At 33.4% G+C, this 14136-nt stretch overlaps 1 protein-coding gene across 3 annotated transcripts in view; it reads right to left on the bottom strand.

Annotated features, from left to right (window-relative positions):
• Positions 1 to 14136, bottom strand: part of NETO1 (neuropilin and tolloid like 1) — a gene marked incomplete at its 3' end in the record, with an annotated part of 68917 nt that overhangs the window by 33204 nt on the left and 21577 nt on the right. The gene's annotated exons all lie outside the window — the stretch shown is intronic.

The raw sequence follows: 14136 nt of genomic DNA, 5'->3' as shown, positions 1-14136 counted from the left end.
TTCTTTCTTTCTTTCTTTCTTTCTTTCTTTCTTTCTTTCTTTCTTTCTTGAAATTTGGCAGGATCTGGTCTTCTGAAAACAATGTTAAACATCTACAAGTAAACACTCTGCATCAAGCTTCTCCTGGGCCACATTCCACCCAGGCCTCAAAAGGACTGCACAAAAAGAAAATCAAGGTCAAATTTGAGCTATACAATATAATCATGGAACTCATCTTATTGCTTCAGGATTGACTCAATGTATCCAAAGCTATAAAAACAATGAGTCTGACAGTTGGAAATCAACTGGAGTAAAACCAAACCAATACAGCAAAACCGGCTGTTCCCCTTTAACCATTGTTTAGTTTGTACAGTAACAATTATAACCAAATAATATCATGAAAAACAAAGTCTAGTGTCTTATGAGTAAGAACAGCAATTTTAGCCTGAACAATGAGGATATACTGTCAAAAGCAGAGTTTTAAAATCACCTTTTAAAACTGTCTTGTTATAACCAGGCTGCTGCTTTTTTTTTTTTTTTTTTTATTTCCCAGTTTTCCTCTTACAGTGGCACAATATAAGTCCTGACTAAATACTCATTAACTTAAGGGGCTGCAAATATAAGTGAATAGGAAATTAGTATTAATTGTTATTCAGTTTTATAGATCAGCAGATAGATACGATAATAAATGTAATTAGATATTTCTGTTAATATACTCATATGTTGATATCTACTGCTGAAAGCAAGGTGTTTAAAGGAAGTACACTTTACTGGTTCAAATCATGTCTAGTGTATCCATCACATTTCTTCTAGTCTGAGTTTACAGAGATCAGTCTGATCTACTCAAAACACTCCAGCAAATTTACAAAGTAGAGAGGAGGAAAGAGGGAGAAAAAAGTTCTGACAGGATTTCTCCTATATGAAAGGTTTTTCATAGACAGGAGTGTTGATAGCAAGATTCCTTGCTGATTTACTGGCCTTACTTAACATATTAGAAATAAGGATTGGGGGTGGGGTGATAGGGATGTGGAGGATGTTGAAGGCAGACTGCATGTCAGAAAGAAAACATGAATGACTTTTTGCTCTGAGGTTTCCAAGTCTGAGCATACCTTACAAATAGTGTACAGCTCATTCTAGCTGCTACTATAATATTTACAATTAATTTGCAAAATCTCTTCCTTCAAGAAACTTAATGTCTGAAGTGCAATCATGTACTTTGACCCGCAAAACATATCTGAATATATGTTCCCATTTTTTTTAACAATGCAGTTATAATAAAATCACACAGAAATGCAAAAATCTGTTAACATTCTAGAAATATGGTAGATCTAGAAGTGGACATGCAAGTACTCAGCTGTGTTTACAAGCATTCAACATTTGCAGAGGCTTCTGGACAGGCTGGATTAATGGGCAGAGGCCAATGGGATGAGGTTCAACATGGGTAAGTGCCAGGTCCTGCATTTTGGCCACAACAACCCCATGCAATGCTACAGACTTGGGGCAGAGTGGCTATGCAGAGGAAAAGGATCTGGAGGTGTTGCTTGATGCTCACCTGAACATGAGCTGGCAGTGTACCCAGGTGGCCAAGAAGGCCAACGGCACCCTGGTTTGTGTCAGGCATAATGTGGCCAGCAGGACCAGGACCCCCTGTAGTCTGCTCTGGTACCTCATGTACTGTGTACCTCAAGAAGGACATTGAGGCCATGGAGTGTGTCCAGAGAAGGGTTACGAAGCCAGTGAAGGGCCTGGAACAAAAGTCCTATGAGGAGTGGCTGAGGAAACTGGTGTTGTTTAGTCTGGAGAAGAGGAGGCTCAGGGGAAACCTTATTACTCACTACTACTGCTTCAAAGGAAGATGTGGGGAGCTGGGAGTTAGCCTCTTCTCACAGGTAACTAGTGATAGGACTAGAGGAAATAGCCTCAACTTGTGCCAGGGGGGATCCAGTTGGAAATTAGGAGAAATTTCTTCTCAGAAAGAATAGCTAGACATTGGAACAGGTTGCCCAGGAAGGTGGTGGAGTCACTGTCCCTGTTGGTGTTTAAGAAAAGGTTGTATGTTGTACTTAGGGACATGGTTTAGTGTGTAATATTGGTGGTAGGGGGGCAGTTGGACCATATTATCTCTGAGGTCTTTTTCAACCTTTATGATTCTATGATTACATAATTTTGAGAGTGATAATCTAATAAAGTATGTAACATGCTTTAATAATAACATTATATTTAATATTATATTTAATAATAACATTAATAACCAGTATTATTATAATAAAAGCAACGATTTGTAAGTAAGGTATTATGAGAAATACTGAGATTTCTACCGTGTTTAAGCATATTGCCAAAACAAATGTCTGGTTTTGAAATAATCTACTATTAAATAGATTATACTTTAGCAGCTCTTCTGTATGTAATTCAATCAAATTGTTATTATCAGCTTGGCTGAGTCAGAAACCTTTTAATGATATCTAAATACTAACTGGCTAGATCTTCTGATAGCCAGATACTCTTTTCTTTTGCACTAATGAAAACTATGTTTCATTAGGGAAGAATCCAAAGTCAGAAAAATTTTGTTGTGAAAAATAAGATTGATCACCTATAATGAGAGAGAAAAATATGAGGTAATAAGTCTTGAGAGGATTGTAGTACATGGATTTATTTAATTATTTTTAATGGGGATCTCTCTCGTAAAATGAAATCTGTAAAACAGGGGATTTATATAAAAAATGTATAAATGTGTAAAAGTTATGTAAATGGAAGATCTTGAAGCCACAATAAATTCTGGTATTCTTTGCTGCAGCATTGAACATCTCTCTTAAAACAAACAAACAAACAAAAGTATCCAAAAATTTCCTTTGGTGATATATTATAACCCATTCTACAAATAATAGATTCCTGCAATGTTTAGTTAACACAGGTTTTCCTGTAAGGTCTCTGTGAAGCACAGAATTACATTTGAAAAATATTATGAGATGTAAAAATATGTGCCAGATTATTCAGAGTTACTGACAAACAAGCAGAAAAAGAAAATTCAGAGTGGCCCAAGGCAAAAATTATGAAAATCTATAGATTCTCTTATAGATAAATAAGAGAAGAAGGAATTATTTGATCAAACTATATGGTATAGAGAGTTGATGTCTGAAACGTAAGCAAGTTGATGTTATTTTTGAATACAAAACCTACATTTTTAATGGATATATACCAAGAATATTCAAAGTATGTAGAGAAACATTATTTGCTGAATAAGGAAAACATTCAACTTCATTTCTTGAACAGACAGCTATAGATATATCTTTTCATTTTTCTATATTTGACTAACTAGAAATAGTCATTCAAGCTTCATTCTATTAATATTTAAGGAATTCTAGTGTATACACATTGTTGCCTATCATAGTATTTATCAAAGACCTAATTTTACATTCAAATGCTTGTGAAAGAGTAAGCAGAACTGCAATATTTAGCAAGGCACTAGTTATTTATTTTCAAGTTTATGAAACCAGGTAATTTTTACAATTATTTATGGGAGCTTATGTCAGTCCTGCATTCTTGAGTGGTAATTTTCTGTAAAAGCAGAGCTTGCAGAACTCAGAAAAAAAGACAGGATTGTTCTAAGTTATTGTATGTGGTTGTCTTATAGTATTTGATGATGCAATGCAAAGACTGGATGATGACCAAAAGATTTTAAAAGTATTGAAATAAGCTAAAGAATCACAAAAATAATTTTAAATTAGGAAAAAAAAAATCTATAAGCAAACATTTTGTGGTGTACAAGCAAGGGGACTTAAATGTTCTGCTGAGAGAGTGAGGGAAAAGTGTTAAGTAGTACAAAAGTATTAAGTGGAGTAGATACATAAAAATAAATAAAAACTGTTGTATTGTCAGCTGAAAAGAAAATTTGTTCCAATTTTCAGTTCTGTAGTCTTATTGAAACTTCAATTAATATGTCTATATCTGTATTAAAGATACAACAAGATCTTAAAAGAAAACATATAGTTTGCTAGACACCCTGAAAAAACAGTTCTATAAAAATTCTATCTGGCAAGAGTATGTGCTACATTTTCTATTTGTTTTCTATGTACTTTTATGTACTTTTTTTTTTTTTTTTTTTTTAATATACATATAATCTAAAACAGTGCTTTGTATATTGTTCACTCCTCAGCACAGTTATGAAAGAATTTAAAGGCAATAAGTGTTTATGTAGAAGTGACTATGACTCTTAATCTTTCACCTTAAAGTCTTACATCAGCAGGAAGTCATGTGAAACCAAGTAAGTTGAAAGAATACTCTGGAGTATTCGCTCTGTTTTTGAAGATGTAGTTCCATCAGGAGAGACTACTTTGTCTTGTGTTTCTGATTCACAGTAAAATACACAGCTACTATTTTTCTTAGGAAGAAATTTTATAAATGAATGCTGCAAGCAGTAGGGGATGCAACATCATAATTTAAAAAAATCACAGAAAAATACAATCCACTCACTCTAGCTACTTCAACTTGATTCCTTATAGTGCTGTAGTATTGTTGAAATAACACAGACTGCCTCCCAGAGTTTTTTGTTTGTTTGTTTGTTTTGTTTTTCAATTCTTCTAATGTCATATTTACTGATCTTAGTTCATATTGACAAGCAAAGCATCTGTAGGCTGTAACTGGTATATTATACTGACATACAAACCACTACTGTGGCGACCTGAGATATACTGCACGTGTTAACAAGAGCTAGGCATTTTTATACCAAAAGTTAATACTTGTTTCTTTGACATCATTTTGGAAATGAAAAAGCAGTATCATCAGAAAAAGAAAATCTGTATCTTTATGTAGCTTCTTGCTAAGATTGGTCAAAATACTTAGACAAGAAATCGCCTGAATGAACTCTACTAGAAAAGAATACATGAATACAGAGATTGAATTTGGATTTCTCTTTTTGAGTACACAATGGCAGGATTGATATATTGCATGATATTGTGCCTGCTTTCCTCCCCTGTCTGCTCTGTCACCTACTTAGAGAAGGTTCTTTCTCCATTGTAAATTTTGTATGGACAGGAACCAAGGAACTGTTCTGGAAGGTGAGAGGGCTCATAGGTCACATCCTCAAAAAGTGTTTGGACTATTCAGTATGTGCAGCTAAATTCCAAAAGTGAGAAGTACTTCTTGATACTGCATTATAGACGTACTCTAAAAAGGAGAGCAGTAATGGGCAACAACATCATACTCTGAGACTGCTCAATGGAAAGAGGAAGTCTGGGGTCCTTGATGATCTGGGTGGGATTATTTGGCAGATAATTTTTATTATGTTAAGTATTTGTACTTGCTCCTGAATGCCCCAATTAGGAATCAGATTCCCTTCATGCAGCACAGTGGCTGCATATACTTAATGGGCTGCATATACTGCCAGTTGTCCAGAAATGTCTGAACCAAGAATCAATGAGCTCAGGAGCCCACTCTATCTGAGAATAGCAGCCAAGCAATCTCTGCTGACAAAGTGCAGCCGAACCATGAGGACTGACTGTCAGTCATTAAGGGCAGTACAGCATATGTGTCATCCCAATATAATATCTCAGTGGCTTCCTGTGATTGACTAATTGTGTCTAAACTTCACTAGGAAGAAAGGTACAACATAGAAGTGCCATAGAGCCTTTCGTGAGTGATGTTGAATTTGGCCCAGTTATGCAATTTCATCATAATAATATCAAGGCTTAGGGTTTGTATCACTGATTTGTTAAAGATGACTCTTAACAATCCAAGAAAATAATACTTTCAGTGCACTCTGCAGTGCATAGGGAAAAATGACTCAGAAGGTTTAGCCACAACTGGTTGCTAAGTGTTACTTTTTCTGACTGAATCAATTTACAAGTTTTTTACTTGCTACCACTACATAACTGTGCATAATCTTTTCAAAGAAGCTGTTCATGTTACAACAGTCTATCTCATAGATTTACCAGGAAAGAGAGAGAACCTAAAGGAATAATTTTTCAATATAAAGTAACCATTGTGAATTTATCATAAGGGAAAGGCCTTCCTTGTATTTAACTTTTTATTTATTTATTTATTTATTTAAACCCAGAACAAATACACTCACTGCAACATTCCCAATTATTTTGAAGAACTACATCTTTTTCAGCTATTATATTCAACAAAATATATCATTTTTGTTACTTCAAGTAGTACTGAATAACCTGTAGCTGACCACACAGTAAGACTCATTTCCAATACAGACAGAAACATCAGCATTGTGTTTATACTACCTGACAACCCCTTGCTGTAGCTGTCCATGCTAGCTATGGCATATAGGTTATGTCATTTTTGTGAAGATAACTTCATCTTTCATGAGAACCACAAGTGTCTCCTCTAGTTCTCATGTGTGAACAGTTCATCTTCCACTTTAACAAGAGATCTCTTTCTATTTCCAAATATTTTCTCTTACTGCCTAGCAAAGCAACAGGTGTACTTTTGTTAAAGTGAATAACCTTATGAGAATGGGAATCGAGCTGTGTTTGCAAAAATGACAGATTGTTTAATCATCTGGCCATATAAGATACTAGAAAGAAGAAATAGACACAATACTCTTGAAAATATGATCCTTAGAATGGAAAGTGAAATAGCCATAGTACAGTGCCTTTCATTAGTTCACTGTGCAGCTTCAAGACTTTGGGAAGTTATTGGATTAAATGTATTGTAGAGCTCTCCTATAACAAAATCTCTTTATGATTCCAAAAGCCAATGTCATGGGATGTGTTTTAAAATGGAGTAGAAATCTGTAGACATTTAACAGAAAGGAAGAAGTCTAGATTTTCATTGCACTTCACTGGAGCCTGAATGCATTGTTTCTAAAGGAAAAAAATATATATAATTTATTAAACCGAATCATTAACACTAATTGCTATTGTGTATGCCTACCACAGATGGTGGAATATCCACTTTTATCAAATAAGAAGAACTCTAAGAGCCCAGCAACTCAAGGAATTGCTGAGGGATGCATATCTGCACCAAGTCCAAGAAACATCTTCAAGGAAAAAAGTATTCTGTCCTGTCCTTCCAGGATACGTAACAGTATAGCTTACAGTGATACCAGTTTTGCTTTTCTTTCAGCTGCTTTTTGGAGGTTTATTGCCTAGAAATCATTTTCCTTCAGGGAGCACTGAGCTATTGACCCCAGCAGGTTTCCCAAATTTACATATCACTCTCTACAGGATGTGAAGATGGGTTTTCATGAGCTTGGAGATATCTTTTCACTGTCTTTTCCTTATTAATCTTTTTAACAACACAGTGTAGAAGTTTTCACTAGGGGGAAGATTTTCAGGATAGTCCAGTTCTCAGAAAAAAAAAGCTGTGTGTATTAAATTGTGAATTCCTACTTAAATTACCCAAATAATTATGAATTTTACATTTCATTATACAGGATAAAATCTAGATATTTAAAGGATATAAATAATATATGAGAAGAGAGCAATAACCCTTCCACTCTTCCCAGCATTATGCAATTCAACTTCTCCTGAGATTCCACGAGGAAGACACTTTGATAAGTCTTTCTCTACCTAAAGATTTACGGCTAAGTTTTTGCCTTACATTTCGGTTGCTTTCTGTTGGTTACAGCTTCATGAGTGACATTCTTTTTTGTTTGAATAGATCATTTTGATCCCACTTCAGACAATTAAAGTGCCAGAGTAAAATCCAAACCACGATTAATTGCTAATAGTGACATAGCGTAGACATAATCTGTTAGAAACAAGACACCAGTGCAGTTGAGACTTTATTATTTTGATGAGGAGAACCCTACTGTATGCTTTACTATGTATTTGACTAAAACAAACATAATTCATATTAATCCTATCCCTAAATATTTTCCACTTAAATTAATGAATAAAAAGCTTTGTGCATCAGTAACAGTAAGCTATGTTTTGCCATATATCCACATGAAAAAATTAGCAAGGTGATAAATTCTAAAACAAAATGTCCTCAGACTTTCAAACTTTTTTCTTTAAACAAGATCCTTGTAATAGATTGTCAGTTCTTCTGAGTATCACTTATGTCACATACTCAATGTTCATTAAATGATTCCAAAACTGGTTTATCATAAACATGAGGGAAAAAAAAAAAAAAAAAAAAAAAAAAAAAAAAAAAGGTATGTGTGTGTCTGTAATCTAGAGTTTCAACAGATTTATATTTATTTCTAATAAAAAATAATAATAATTAAAAAAAAAGTTACATATGGTTTTCCTTGTGACAGAAACCCTACTCTTAGTCAGGTTAAAGAATGATTATATTCATCTTATTACATAATTTAAAATTCCGTTTTCATAGCTTGGGAATTTAGATTAAAAAAATTATAGTTTCCATAAAACAAATTTTAAGCTTTTCTTCTTTCTTTAAAAACTACCAATCTGAAGCAATAATTTAATTACCACTGGATTTGCTAACAGTTTTAATATTCATTTTAACATAAACAGGTTTAGGCCCACAATCTGATATGAATTTAGCAATTAGTGTATTGAATATTACACTAATTGACTAGCTTAGTATCATGAAAAGAATGAAAACTGGTCTTCTGCATTACATTCAATATTAAAAAAACATTGTGATCCACTGAAGGACACAATGCTGTTGCGGTTTAACCCAGCAGGCAGCTAAACACCACACAGCCATTTGCTCACTCCCCTCTACCCAGTGGCATGGGAGAGAGAATCAGGGGTGGGAGGGCTGGGGGGTAGGGTTAAGGTTAAAACTCTTGGGTTGAGGTAAAGATAGTTTAATAGGATGAAAGAGGAAGGGAAAAGAATAACAATAATTGTTAATTATAATGATAAAAGAATCATAAAATCAAGCGATACACAATTTTCACCACCTGCTGACCAACACTTTGCTTGTTCCTGAGCAGAGGATGTCTGTCCCACCCTAGCCAACTCCCACAAGTTTTATTCTTCATCATGACACCATATAGCAAGGAATATCTCTTTGGCCAGTTTGGGCCAGCTGTCCTGGCTCTGTGTGTCCCCTCTGAGCTCCTGGTGCACCCCCAGCCACCTCACTGGCAGGGCAGCACAATAAGCTGAAAAGTCCTCAAGAGTAAGTCCTGCTCTACAACAACTAAAACATCAGTGTGTCATCAGCATTATTCTCATCCTAATTCCAAAACATGGTACCATACCAGCTACTGAAAGAAAATTAACTCTATCCCAGCTGAAACCAGGACAGCAGTGTTCATAGACCCTTGTGTCTATGTTATACAATGTTCAGTATTGCCATTAACTGGATGAAGAGACTGGGAAAAGAACAGCAAACCGGGTACTGATTAGAAATTTTCCAGTTCTTCCATTGATATAGTAATATTTAGAAAAAAAAAAAAAAAAGAGAGAGAGATCGGAACAGTTTTCTCTGTCAGCAACAGGTCAGACAAGATCATAAGTCACAGTACTTAGGATTTTTATGTATGGGTCAGCTGCTTATCCAGGCAGGCAATAATTAAATTTCATTTGACCAGATCAAGTTTCTGGCTGCCAAACAGCAGGATTTTTCCTAGCTTGATTTGAAAGAGTCATTTAAAGCTTTAGTTTAAAAAAAAAAAAAAAAAAAAAAAAAAAAATCATTTAAAAGCACTTGGTAGATTATTGATATAACATACATATATTGGAATATCACTGACATGAAACATTCTGGAATACAAATAACTCTATTACTGGTACAAATTGTCATTTTGGGGAGAGCATAAACAATTAAGGAAATTCAAATTATCCAAATATGATTTTTAAACTACTACACTAGTATGCATTTTATTAAATTTAAAAAAAAAAAAAAACGCACTTTATTTTGCAGAATTTTAGCATGAACTTTGTAGTTGATAGCAGTTAATAACTATATGAACTTTGTAGTTGATAGCAGTTAATAACTATAATCCATAAAATCAGATCACCAATAAAGAATAAAATATTTTTGATAAATTTCCTGCATTCTCTTTTAATATTCATTTCAACATCGAGTTTAGAAATGAGCTACAGGAAAGAAAAGAAAGGAAAAAATCAAGAAATAGTATCATATGATCTTTTATTAACCCACATACCGAAGCCAGCAGATTTGATAACATTGTCTCTTGAGCTTCAACTATCAGATAACATCTGGCAAATGATGTTTGTAAGTCCTGTTACACAACATCTTCTGGCTTCTCAGTGTCATCTAGGGGACTGATACGTGACCAGAATAACACATTTCATGCTGTCTGCTTTTGTCATGCTACCACAGGTTTTTAACAATGGATGTGCTAAGGCATCAGTTTTTTTGAATTTGATTCTCAGAAAATATTTGGCATTCCTGTTCTCATCATCTTTCTCATGACTCAAGCAATCTTTCTTAACACAAACCACACTGTAGTCTTTCAACATCAAAGTATTCAAATAACCTTTCTCTAATGTATAATGATCTCTGAAGCAATGTTTTAAAGTGTTGTTCAAAAGCATTTACTTATTTTTACAGTTTTGCAATGATTCTCAGTGATTCTCAATATTCTCAGTTGTTTGGTAGATGTTACTACCACAAAAGTTACTTTTTTTTTTTTTTTTTAAATAGAGTCCATTTTAGACTACGTAGCCTAGACTGAGACATTTTGTCTCACTGAATTTAAATTCTCATCTGCAAATCTATATGAGGAAACACTGTTGTCATTAATCTAGTGAGTTACAGACTGTGCTTTTGTCATGCTAAGTACATTCGACATAACTAGAGTCTTCAGAGCAAGAATAATTTGAGGGCACCAGATCTCTTGATTTCAAAATATGTTTGTGTATTTGAGTATTTGTGGTATTTATGATATCTTTTTTTTTAATTTTTTTTTTTATTTTTATATTTTTTTTTTATGAAACTGAAAATGTAAGCAGGTGTAATTTTGCTGCCAGTAGTATCACTTCATTTATTTATGAATTACTAATATATTCCCAGTGAAAAGTTCTCAGTCCTTACAATTGCAAAAGATTTGTTTAGTTTGGGAATATCATAGCAGAGCAGAATACCAGACTAAATCTAACACATCTGACTCTGTATCCAACATCAATGATATGATTAAAATCTCATCTTGAAACTGGAAAACAATTTGGTCCATTAAACTGAAAATTTTCTATATTGTATGAAATTGAAGACAATGCTTTTATGCATAAGATTATAATACTTAAACAAATAGACTGCAATGGAACCACTTTGAAAAACAAAATTTACATTTTAGGAAGACATGAAGAGTTAAGGAATTCAGTGGTCTTCATTTAGTAATCAAAAATGCCAACTTTGAAAATAGTATCGCCTTGCATTAATAAATAAAAAGATAATATGCAATTTCCAGCAAACAAGCTTTTTTTTTTTGTTTGTTTTGTTTTCTTTTGTTTTGTTTTGTTTTGTTGTTTTTTTTTTTTTGAGCAAAAGGGGAAAGGTGCAAATGTATAAAATATAATTGAAAGATAATGAATTGGCAGATCAAAATAATCTTTTAAAATTAAAATATTTCTAAATCTAATTTTGCTTAAATTCTGTTTATTTCAGTAAACATCTCAGCCTCTAATGCATTTATATTTGTTCCTAAATGTGCTAAGAAGATAAGTGAACAGAGATTGTAGGAATTCCTAGGTGTCTCCAGATTGCTGAATAAATAGATGAGGTTACTAAGAAATAAATTAGTTAAAAATACTGTCAACAGCATATAACATGGAAGACAGACACCATTCTCTGGAAGAAGAATGGTGTCTTTTTTTTTTCAGTTTCTCCATTTTTGGAAGACAACTTCTCAATCCTGACTTCTACTGAATTCCAAATTCAGACAGAGAGAGGAGATCAGATTTTGGAGAGACAGAAGATCGTCTTGGCTTTTTCTAGGTACATTTTGCTTGTAAAGATTTTGTCTGAGCCTAACTTCCAATTTCAGAGAAAGGAGTACATAATAATACACACACACACACACAGAATACTTATTTTTAAAAAGAGACAAAAAGCCTCTTTTCTTATTATTAACAATTAGATAATTGTTCCCTTCAAAAAATTATCTTCAAATACTTCTCCATTTTCATTTTAAAAAGCTCAGTTACCAACAGATGCAGTACCAAAAGCTGACATAGTGGGAATGTATCAAATATCTGTTTATTTTATATTCAAAATATAAAATCCAAGGAGATTGAAAAACTAGTATCACTGCATTTTATGAGTAGTAAACCTGACTGACAAACTGAGTTGGACTAAAAAACATAGCTGAATGAATTGTTCTATGAACTATTTTTATATACAGAAAAATAGTTGCAGATGATTAAGAGTTGGTATTTGTTTGTTTTTGTTTTATTTTGTTTTGTTTTGAAGAGCAAGGATGTCTGGAAGAAGAATAGCACAGAAAATGTCATTCTAACACATACAAAAACTCAATTTATTGTAGCAGAATTTAATAAAGGAAATGTAATAAAGGAAAACAGGGAGTTAGTGAATAAACTTAGTCTATCTTAGGTTTACAATATTGGTTAAACAGACAGTCACCAAATTGATATAATTTGAGTAAAAGTAGAAAACTATATTTTGATTCATGAAAAGAGTTGAAAAAATGGTAGTTCAGTTCTCCAGAATAAATAAATATTTCAGTTTGACATAGGTCAGCAGATGACAAGGTGGAAGACAGTATTTGAACATACCTTTAAGTACCCATGGTGAGATGCCAGAGATCTAGGTATGTGCTTCAAGGTAGACTTGTCCTGAAGTGTTTTACTAAACTGGGACTACAGTTAGTAGCTTGTCAGTTCAGTATTTGAATATAGCTAGCTTAAGCAACTGTTCTTTGGAATTATTATTTGGAGTGTATAAGAAAGTAATTTTGGTGACTTTTGATGGATTACAATGTTAAATTATAGTTGCCTTTATTATTATTTGGCCAAAGGGTCTTAATGAAATGCACATTTTTTGAAGAGAAGAAAAATAATGATACCTAACATTTGGACTTACGACAATATAAATTGTGTGCAAATTGAATTTTTTTTCAACAAAGATGATTCACTGGCTTTCCCAAGCAAAAGAAAAACATCAGCTGAGCTAGTGGCATTCGGCATGTAAAGATGATTTCAAAGGTTTACAGGAATGGAAATTATCCTTCCTTCCTATCTTCCTTCCTTCCTATCTTCCTTCCTTCCTTCCTTTCTTCCTTCCATCCTCCCTCCCTCCCTCCCTCCCTCCGTCCCTTCCTTCCTTCCTTTCTTTCTTTCTTTTTCCAATTTCAAAGCTAACTTGTAAGACACCTGCAAGACACAGTGTAAGCTACATTCCTTGACATTGAAGAAATAATTACTTGAAGCTGGCAAATTCTGGATTCTGGTATTTTAAATAAGGATGCTCTGTGGCATCCTATATTTGGTGACTGAACTTTTTCTCAGCCTTACACTTTTGACCTGAAGAAGGTGCTACTCATGAGCTTGTAAAGGAATATTGTTGCCCAAAGGGAATTAATATCAGAAGGAAAAAAGAAAAAAACAAAAACAAAACAAAACAAAAATTCTTTAATCTACTCAACATTGACAAACATTAAACAGGACTCACAATAATCAGGTGACTTACATGAATCCACTATCATCATCACATACTTCTTAATTATAAATTTTCATTTTAAAGTTTGTATTCTTTTAAGATTTTGCTTAAAATCTTTTTTTTTTTTTTTTTTTTTTTTTATTTGCTATATATTTCAGCTACAGTTACTGAGATGGACTTTATTCATAAATCCTGAAATGGATATATATACGGTAAAAGTGTATGTAGTAAAAAGATCTGGTCAATAGCTTGAATTAGAATATAATTATACAGACAGACTGTGAGAGAGGAAGGGAAAAACAGCTAGAAATAAGTCTGTGCATTTAGAAACTTGATTCAAGCACATGATTTTCCACTAATTTCATGCATAGCCATGCAGTTGCCATCTATCTCACAATAATTTTGTATTTCTATTCCTCATACAGAAGAATCTCTACCACTTAAGACCACTATAATAATATATTGAAGATTGTAAGGTCTTTGATATCCCATAAGAAAGAAAGAGAAGACAGATCAAATGCATAGATAAAAGGTGTGACAAAATTTCTACTGAAGTTGATGTAAGCGCAGTCTTACTTTTGGATATGGGCATCAAAGAAGCTCAGATGTGATATTTAAGATGAAAGAATTGCACAGTCAACA

Source organism: Aythya marila (assembly GCF_965140915.1).
Source record: "Aythya marila genome assembly, chromosome: 2".
Taxonomy (NCBI): domain Eukaryota; kingdom Metazoa; phylum Chordata; class Aves; order Anseriformes; family Anatidae; genus Aythya; species Aythya marila.
This window is presented reverse-complemented; position numbering and strand designations above follow the sequence as displayed.